The sequence below is a fragment of the Crinia signifera genome, chromosome 1 (genome assembly GCF_055691185.1).
Source record: "Crinia signifera chromosome 1, ASM5569118v1, whole genome shotgun sequence".
Classification (NCBI taxonomy): domain Eukaryota; kingdom Metazoa; phylum Chordata; class Amphibia; order Anura; family Myobatrachidae; genus Crinia; species Crinia signifera.
Genome location: NC_139217.1, coordinates 52,302,039 through 52,312,903, shown reverse-complemented (window position 1 = coordinate 52,312,903; position 10,865 = coordinate 52,302,039). Strand labels below are relative to the sequence as shown.

Sequence of the window (10,865 nt, the reverse complement as noted above, 5' to 3'; positions counted from 1 at the left end):
CCTGTGTCGTGACCTCCGCCAGTGGGGAGCCGCTGACTCAAAAACACACACACCTAAACAACACGCACACACAGCCCCCCCACACACCCACAAATGTCACTGTACCCTCCACACTATCAATGTACATCTTACTCTGTAACTGCTTTTTAATTAAACAAAACAATACACACCCCCTTCCACATCATATGCTCTCTATTTAACACATTTCACCTATAACTCAAGTTGCAATACAGGCCATCTTTCATACAATTCTAACCATCTTTCTCACAATACAAATGTTCACAAATTAAGGGGGCGCAGCCCCTTACGCCGGTGTGAAGAGCGCCCGTAGGGCGCGATGAATCACCTAGTACCAAATAAACAATTGCAAAAGTAGATTGAGAATATCTGACTAGAACAACAACTGCATAAATAATTAAGGATTTAAAAAAAATGTAGGCATACAGTATACCTAACGAGGAACATCAAAATATAATGAAAAAACATGCAAGGAAATAATACCAAATCTACATATACATCATATAAAGCAGTACAGGGCTAGAGTTTCATTCAGCCTGTTGGGTGCAACAGTATTTAGGCAATGTATATAACTTGCTCTTTAATTGAGGTACTAGCCTATTCATGGCCCTTATTCAGATCGGTGCGGATATTCCCGCATTCTTACGGAGCGGTCCGCACGCCACGGTGTTTTGCCGCGTGCGGCCATCGTCCGTAGAAACGCCCACGTGTCCTCCGCATTCGGACGGACTCACTCTTTAAGAACAGGGCGTGTTTACGGACGACATACAAACCATGCGTGTGCGGGAGAAACACTCCGATTCTGCACGGTATTACAGAGTATTACAGAGTATGCTCGGAAATACCGCATCCGACCGGGAGCCAAGCGGTGCTACCGCCCGTAAGCGGAGTATTTACGCCAAACAACCCACTATTAAGTATCTTCTGCAAGACATCACATGACCCACTTATTCAATTACCTATCCTCATAAAAAACTGCTTATTTGGAATTGGAATCAATTAGATGCCAATATATCCTTACAAGCATGCCTAACACATGCATTGCACACATTAACCCTTACAGCAATTTAAGTGCAATGGTTTGTATTAGACCCTGTGTAAAAGATTATAAACAATCTACACATATACTGTTTAATGTGCAAAGAAAACCAACAACTGTGAACTTGCATAAACAATTTATTAGAAAACACAATGAACATATAAATAAAAAAATATCAAATAATAAATTAAATCAGCAGATCTCTGAGGTCCTGCAGGTCGGCTAGCAGGAGCCTCAAGTGGTGCTCCGCCCGCAGGAGGGCCCCACGCACCCCCTCATCTGCCGGTGTGGTGTCATCTGTGGGCATGTCAAAGGGGCAAAAATTAGTCATGTTATTCATGCATACATTTCACATACTGCGACATAAATTCCACAAATGCTAGGTGACATGTGTGTGTATATATATATATATATATATATATATATATATATATATATATATATATATCTATCTATGTAGAGAGATAGAGACACACATAGATAAATAGATATGACACATACATATATACATACATGCAAACTTATTTACTACATACTGTCTTTTTTTGCCTCTACCCTTTACTCTGCAGAAGACATAACAGTCATAGTGTTTCTTCTCAGTCACAACCCACCCATGACTAACCAATGACAAGCATGTCATGGCCTCCGTCAATAAGAACTTGTCACAATCTGCTCAGTCTAAGTTCAGTGATGGTTCGTGGCATGGGAGTTATGCAAATGTCAGGAATGCACAGTACACATCCTCAAAATCATAATTCTGTCTAAACCAACCTACAATTCTGTGACGGCAAAAAAACAATCTGAACTACAGGGGGTGTTTAGGTAGAGGAGGCTCCTGGGACACTGGCAACTTCTGACTCCATTCCAAGGTAGGCCGGCCCATACTCCATTTATAGCATACATCCTAGAGTTTATAAATAACATTCACCAACAATATAGATTCCACTATTTGATGGGTCATAATCTACGATTGCAGCAGGTGAATTTAATCCACAAATGATCCACTCATCCCTTTACTCCAGGATCCTGTTTAACTACAACGGTTATGTGGCAGTCAAAATGGAGCTCCAACCCATCCCACAAACCTGTGTAATTCAGAGGTGTCCTGGATGAAAGGGATGCCTTGGACACCCCATCTAACCCGTACCTGTATCTGTAGCTACCCACTTTGGGGTCTATATGAATAGTATTGGAACACAATTTTTAATCACCAGTGCTACATAACAAATACCAGTACAACTACTTCATGAATGATGCATTATGTAAACATACCGATCTGCTGGGACTCCGGGGCTTGGCACGCCTCCTCCCCCTCTGAATCTGACTCCTCTGGGGCAACCGTGGCCTCCTCAGCCCCCTCCTCCGCCAGCTCCTCTGCCACCATCACCACGTCCACCTCCTCCGCCACAAGCACCTCCTCCTCCACCTCCTCCTCCTCCTCCTCCTCCACCTCCTCCTCCTCCACCTCCTCCTCCACCACCACCACCTCCTCCTCCACCTCCTCCTCCGCCACCAACACCTCCTCCTCTTCCACCTTCTCCACCACCACCTCCTCAGGCACCTCCTCCTCCTCCACCACCTCCTCCACCATCTCCTCCACCATCTCCTCCTCCTCCACTTCCTCCTCCTCCACCCTTGCCGCCACCTCCTCCTCTGGGTGTTGGGCCTCCTCCTGGGCCAGGGCTGCCTCGGCCTCTTCACGGGCCTGTCGGCCTCGGGCTCGTGCTGTGTGGTAGAAAAAAAAATCATGGTCAATGTCGGGTCATTGGGGCACATGTATTAATCCATAACAAGACATACATGGAAGGGTGATAATGATGGCAAACGATGCAGGCAAGTAGCTCCTTACTGTTAATGGACTCAAAAATGTGACATTTAAATTATTATGTGATTGTTAGTAATTTGTTCAAACATTACAACCCTGGCATTTATCAATGTGTAACACATATTAGATCTGGCACATTGTATGCATCAGAATCCTCAATGCTATGTCATTACATATAAAAGCCACATGACTGCATGTTAACCAGGAAGAAGCACACATAACAGTCTATGGACTTTTAAACCCATGGACACCCACTTATCATGAGACACATGTTATTGTTTAAATATGCTATGTTGTAAGTGCGAAATTTCATAGCTAAAATACTCACATTCAGCAATTTCGCCCCTGATTTGCTGCAATAGCTGGGGCTGGCGCCTGCGGAGGTCCGACCACCGCCTCTTGAGCTGCCCGAGGGACCTCCGCACCCGAGTGCGGGCGTAAATACGGCGCCCTGCCGCAGCATATGCCCTCCGCTTATGGCGGTTAGTTATAAAGGGCCCCGCACGGCCCAGCCTTGTCTCCATGACGGAGACCAGAACCCTCAGCTCCGCATGTGTAAAGGGGTCTGCCCTTCGTGTCTCCGCCATGTTAACAATGGCATCTATCAACCAATCAGGTGGTGGCATTGGTTGATCACAGTTATTTGTGTTAATAACTTTATTGTTCATCTTTACATGAACAGCGTCTCTGCGCCAACACAAATGGTGACAAATTCGCATGCCTTAAAAACAGTAGTGCTGATGTATGGCAATGAACAAATCTGATATATATAAAACACAGTGTGTATGCACTTAGCAAAACCAATGACGCCTGGCTCCGCCAAGCAACGCGTGCTATAGCTTAGCAACGCATAGCTGTAGTTAGCATTACTTACTCTATGCATCTATGTGTATGCGTACATTTATGTGTCAAAGACACATACACATACTTGCAGGTATCCTGAGACCAGCATTATACACCAGCCCTGCCTGCCTGCCTGCCTGCCTGCCTGCTCCTTGAAATGTTGAAACATGTGAATAAATTCAAATATCATATATATATATATATATATATCTGCAAACAAATCATACATCAACACAGGAAAAAATCCCCAACACATTAGAGAATAAATCAATGTACTCACCAGTCATCAGGGATAGTATCAACTACAATAATGAAGATATAACAAACACATAAGATCCCTTGTACAAGGTATAATAATTAGCACCTATATTGAACTTCCCCCAAAACTAAGCACATATGATAAATATCTCCTATTTCTTTGCCATTAGGAGGGCAGGCTGGCTAATTTTAGTTTTGTAACACTGACAACTAACACACTGTACTTATTTGAAGGGCTGATTTTGACTACAATTGGTGTGTTCTGTCAACTCGATAACATGTACCTGAAGTATCTTTGCGCCACAGAGTCCCGCAGCTGGTATCCCCTCCGGCATTCAGGGGCGCGGGATGGGCGCATGGGCGGATCTTGCGGCTCAGATGGTACCTCCCACTCATCAAAGGGTATCTCACGCCGCACAGCAATGTTGTGGAAAAATATACACAGGCCCACGATCCTCGACACCATTTGAGGCGCATATTGTAAGTCACCACCAGTGCGGTGGAGCACTCTAAATCGACCTTTTAAAAGGCCAATTGAGCGCTCCACCACTTGCCTGGTGGCAACATGCGCCCGATTGAATGCCTCCTGTGGGCCCGGTGCTGGGTAGCTGTACGGCGTAAGTAGCCAGGGCGTACATGGGTAACCGGAGTCACCCAGAACCCACGCATCACGGCCTTCCAGCTCTTGTAGTCTTTGCCATATCCCGGTTTGTCGGATGACATGAGAGTCATGGGCACTTCCGGGAAACTTCGAGTTGAAGGCGAGAATTTCCATGGATGGGCCACATACCACCATCACGTTCAGTGAGTGGAACAATTTGCGGTTCCTATATATCTTCTCACTTCGAGATGGAGGCACAAATGGTACATGGGTGCCATCCACAGCCCCTATCACATTAGGGAAGCCAGCAATTTGATGGAAGGCCTGCTGGCTTCTGCGCAGGGTCTCGGTGGCAAATGTCATGGCCATGAAGTGCCCCTTGCGCCTGAACATGGCCGACGTCACACGCCTCAGGATTCGGCAGAAGGCCGGCTGAGATATTCCAGCAAGTACTGCCACTACTTGTTGGAATGATCCTGAGGCGCAGAAATGCAACACCGCCAGCAGCTGTGTGTGAGGCGGAATTGCTGTCGTGATCCCGTGTAGAGGTTCCAGATCGCTCTGAATTAAGGTGAGCAGATCCAGAATGACATGTGGCGGTAACCGGTACCTAGTAAGTACCTCATCATCGGGCATAGCAAACAGAGTCACCCGTGTGCGATAGATTCTAGCACGTCCTGGCCTCCTTGGCCGACGAGTGGGGAGAGCCGCAAGTGCCCTTAGCCTCCTCTCCATGTAGCGCATCATTGCTTCAGCAACCTATAAAGAAATGAACATAAATACTGATGCACCTATGCACATAATGGCCATATCCCACTACAAATAGATTTGTAGCCTTCAATACGTACAATAGATGGCCGCCCCGTGAAATCCCTCAGATCCATTTGACTCTATAATGATGACACAATAATATGAACTCAATACACACCGTCCCAAACACTCAGATAAAGGTGTCAGCATTTTTTGCCGACATCATGTACTATGAGACATTTCATCTATTGCTGGGACATGTTGTCCTGCAATAGATGAACCCACACAGGTTTAAGACCTGTGAGTGAAATAGTGAACATGTGACATGTTGCAATAATGCTACACGCACTTTGCTGACCCAACAATCTGTAGTCAGTGAGGCAATGGTGCATACATTCATACACTTACATTGTTAATGGATATCATATCTACAAGGAGCATGGAAGAGCTTACCTTAGACCCTGACAAGTCCAGATCTGGAGACAAATGATTCTAGCAGCAAGTCACTATTTATAGGCCTCTCACATGTGTGGTCTATAATAGTAGAGATGAGTATTGCATGACTTGTGGGCTGGATTATCTAAGGGATTGGGCTACTTTTAGCTTGCAATCAAACGCCACAATACCACAGTAGTCATGACTCAAATGTCATGTCATGCTAGCAAATAGCATGTGTATTGTGCAATAGTCACAGGTGTATCAGAAGATTCTATGCAATGTTAGCATTGGTGCCCAGTATTTCATGTAGAACTTTCGCCAGGTTTTACACAATGGAATTTCCGCCACCGTATGCGGCGCGAAAAAACAGCGACGTACGCTCACGCACGGAACGCAGCTGCCGCTGATGTCCGCAAAACAGGATACACAAACAGTATATAAAGGTGTATTAGAAGGTGACCATGTTGTTGCTAACATGTCTGGATCACAACCAGAGGTGGACCCAGATCTGCAGCAACTATTTGACCAGATGGACTCCAGCACCACCTATGTGCCACTGCACATGCGGGCAGTGGGTAATGAGGAGGCTGCTGGCCCTTCTACAGCAGGGCAACCTGCACCTGACCATTCTACAGCAGGGCAACCTACACCTGGCCCTTCTGCAGCAGGCCAACCTGCAGCTGGCTCATATGCACCATCAGCAGAATTGATTGGAACACAACCGGGGACTTCACAAGGTAGTACCATGGCCAGCACTTCAAGTGCAGCGACACGTGACAGGGGGCGTGGCCAAGGACGTGGCAAGGGGAGAGCCAGGGCAACAGAGGAACCACCCAAAAAAAATAAGGCATATGAAGCACAGGAGCTTGCCATCCTGGTTCCCCGAGCACGTGATTGGATTGAGTGTCCATCGGAGAAGCTGACACACACACGCAGATGGAAGATTTGGGAACAGATAACGGCAGAGATTAATGAAGTAGCGCCACAAGTTCGTGAGACGGACCATGTGAAGAAGAGGCAAGTTGTTTTGTGATACATGTGCCCAGTAATAGCCAAGTAATGATTGAATTGATGCTTAGATGGATTTTGCAAATGGCCCGTGAGGTTGTTACGATACACATACATTATTGCCATGTTATTTCGGTGAGAGTTAGAGTAGGGTGATTGTGAATGTGTATTGTAACGGTGGATATCATAGTTGCATGTAATATTATCTTTCGGACATTAATCACATGTCGTAATATGTAGCACAGAGCAATGGCTGCAACAGCTAACATCTGGAGTGACATGTATTAATATGTCAACTTACATTGCAGGTGGCAGGACTTCAAAACCAACCTGAAGAGGAAGATGACCAAGCGGTGGGAACACAGCCAGACATCTGGGGCCGGGCCCATGCCATCAGGGCTAGAGCTCACCCCCCTGGAGTTGATGGCCGAGAGCTGTATATCAGTTGAGGAGATCAGGGGGGTGAGCACGATGGATAGCGAGGCCCCAGCTGAAGTGTTTGCGTCTTTTCTGGAAGGTAAATATTGGTCATGCCATAAACTTGTGCAAGTAATTATCTTAGAATGTCTCCTAATTGTGTTTATCTTTTTCCACAGACACCCCACCGCTTGGTGACGACTCTGCTCAGGAGGTGGAGGAGTCCGTGCCACCTGGCCCCAGTGGTAGGCCTGTGCAGCAGCAGCCGCCATCGGCCCAAGCCGATTTGGCCGCCTTGGCCCAGATGCTTGGGGACATCAACCAGCAGGGAGACTTGGCATCAGAACGGATGCATAGGACCGAGGAGATCCTGGCGAGCTTGGTCAGCACCCAGCAGGCCATCGCTGCGAGCATGCAGGCCATGGCTGAGTCACATCAGGCCATGGCTGCAAGTGCTCAGGTGCTGGCCGAGCAAGCCACCCGCCAAAATGATCTCCTCCTCCACCATAATGAGCTTATGGTGGAGCTGGTTACCAGCAACAGGGTCCTAATGTCATCTGTTTCTGGTGCATTACCACCGGCAACACTCCCTGCTGGCAGGAGGGGTAGACCAGCCAACCCCTCAACATCATCTGCTCCACCTGCCCCAGCATCTGGCCGTCCCCGAAGAGCTGCTGCACAGGCCAAGGAGCCTACCAAGGCCAAACGTGGTCGCAAATGAACTTGTGGCTGCATTAATCTCCACCGTTATGTGGTCCCAAATCTTCCATTGTGCTGTGTGTGTCAGCTTCTTGTGTCCAATCACGTGCTGAGGGTAACCAGATGAGCCCTTGCTTCATATGTCCTTTTTGGTTCCCCTGTTGCCCTCTTTTGCCTGCCATTAGTGTCAGCTGTACTTGAAGTGATGGCCATGGTACTATCTTGTGAAGTCCCCGGTTGTGTTCCAAATGATTCTGCTGATGGTGCATATGAGCCAGCTGCAGGTTGGCCTGCTGCAGAAGGGCCAGGTGTAGGTTGCCCTGCTGTAGAATGGTCAGGTGCAGGTTGCCCTGCTGTAGAAGGGCCAGCAGCATCCTCATTTCCCACTGGCTGCATGTGCAGTGGCTCATAGGAGGTGCTGGAGTCCATCTGTGTGCAATTATATTTGTTTTGTATTATTATTTATTTTGCTACATTCCTGCCATGTTGTTTCTTTTTTGTATTTTGTATTTTTTGGTCATTGCATCACAGTGGCATTGACTGTGACATGTATACAAATAAATTTGTTTACTTTACCCAAAAATGTGTGGTTTCATGAGTACATGTCGAATACACATGTGTATTGATAGTATTAATATTCAGTCATGTCCATTGTTAGCAGTTTTTAAGTGTGGGACAAGTACAGCATATGTGGGGGATTACTAAGGTTTCCTTGAAGCAGCAATGGTTTCAATTAAAGCACTGACAAGCGGCCTATTAGTAAATAATGAGTAAAGGAGTCGATTCTATTGGGTTCAGGTGTTAATGCTTGTAGTCATTAGGCGTACGTTCGCCTACCGCATGAACGAGTGGTGTCCGCAAAGCAATAGTACACTTGTGGACACCGCACATTTCTGCCCTTTTTGATCGCGTGCATTCGGAGTGCTATCCGAATGTACGCCCCCCAACATAAGTGTACTCCCCCGTATCCGCCCATGTTTCCGCCCCGTTTTGCCCACTTTGAAACTACGCCCATGTGTCATTCCGCATGACGCCCATAATACGCCCATATTTCCCGACTGATTGCGGGGAACAGTTTTGGACGGGATTTGGCCGAACTGGTACGGAGTCAAGGCGTGGCACATGCGCGTGGCGTTCTCCACGCATGCGCAGACGCCGAAAAGACGCGATCCGAAAGTATGCGGTAAAGTCCGCGTCAATCAGAATAAGGGCCCATGTTACCCTCTATAAAGAGAATGGGTCACCAGATAAAATGTAAGGTAAATCACTAGACTATGGGCTCAGTCCCCTGTGAATTCGCTGCGGGGAGCGATGTTTCGGGTCTGCACATACGTATCAGTGAATACACAGCAAATAAAAATTGTACTGAATCCGAATATCGTTTTCTGACTCTGTCCAGTCGTCCTCCTGGCTCCAGGCTGTCACTGCACTTCCGGCTAGTGGCACTGAGAAAATCAATTATATACTTGCCAAGCACCCGTTACCAAGGGTGCATTGCGGGTCCCGGGCCAACGTGCAACGCGTTATGATGTCACATGCCAGCACCACGGACCCAGCGCACTCAGGGGATAGGACTGTGTCTGTTAGCACTTTCTTGCATGTGCAGTGGCGATTTCTGGATGGCAAGCGCAGCAGAGAGAGCGGAGCACAGTGTGGGGTGCGGCGGCCACGGGACGGGGGGATGTGCAGAGGATGTGCGGGCGAAGCGCATGAAAACGAAAGCAGCAAATAAGGTGGGTTACACTTTATTTTATCAATCTTCTCATTCTTGTGAAATGTCTTGGCTCTTGACCTCGGGCAACTTTAATGAAGTTTATATGATGCCAGTACACATTCGGAAAGGGAGCGTGCCAACGCCCCCTTGGCCATGCCCTTTTTACATTTGGTCATGCCCCTTTTTTTAAAAAATGCACAGTACACATTCAGAAAGGGGATGTGACCGTGCCATCTTTAGCTGTGGCCATGCCTGCTTTACCCATGGCCACACCTACTTTGACCGTGGCAACGCCCCTTCCCGAATGTGTACCGTTTCTGTGTTTCAGATGTTGTAGGGTATGTAATAGTGTGCCACCTTAGAGCCATCCAGCCACACCAATCCAGGGGCACCGCACCCCACACCTATGTTACCGAGTCTAAAATTAGCTAGCAAAGAGCCAAATGATAATGGCTCTTTACTGAAATATATCTAAACTAAGAGCTGCCTACCTAGAGCAACCCCATAATTCTCCATGTGGCATGTCAGGACCAGCACCTCCTCCTAATGCTAGCTCCCCCATGCCTCTCACACCAGATATAGCAATAACAGACCTAAATATAGCAATAGAGACCCCCAAAACTCAAAGAAGCCTTGACGAATGGCTTGGGCCCTTAAGGGGCATACACACGGGGCGATGTGCTGAGCGTTTTGTGCTAAGCATTATAGGGGAGGCGACATCCCTTTGAACTTCATGGTGGCTAGATAGCGATGTGTGTACGGGCGATCTGTGCTAACCAGTGTCCTTTAAACACATGCAGGTGATCTACTGTATCTTGATTTTGAGTATATGTGCTTAACATCTGAGCCGATGATGGCGATGCGTGGGACCGTCAACCACCATCACTATACACGAAGAGCGATGTGTGCTTAATTTCTAAGCGATCTGTATAGATCGCTTAAGAAATGGGCATAAAACGCCCCTTGCGTATGCCCATTTCCCAATATATCTCTGAATTCTATTGTCATGGCTTTTAAATCTCGATACTTGTTTTTTGAGGGTGAAAGATATCGACTAGTCACCTCTAGTTGAAAGATTCTTAATTTAATTTATGCTTACATGTAAATAATACTCACTTACGGGTTTCGGTACTTGTGTATTATCACGGCGCCTACATTTTCCATCGTAGGGCATTGTACAACCAAAAAATTGTACCCGATTTTTAATTGTACAGGCACCCAAATGCCTGATTCCTATGTTAAATGCCCCCCCAGA

General features: G+C 47.0%; 1 long non-coding RNA gene across 1 annotated transcript; it reads right to left on the bottom strand.

Moving 5' to 3' along the window:
* Window positions 1–1,176: 1,176 nt before the first annotated feature.
* Window positions 1,177–2,469, bottom strand: LOC146025856 (uncharacterized). The gene is made up of 2 exons (XR_014454306.1): window positions 2,330–2,469; window positions 1,177–1,354 (listed from the first exon to the last, which is right to left on the bottom strand). It is a non-coding gene; the product is annotated as an uncharacterized LOC146025856 (long non-coding RNA).
* Window positions 2,470–10,865: the final 8,396 nt, after the last annotated feature.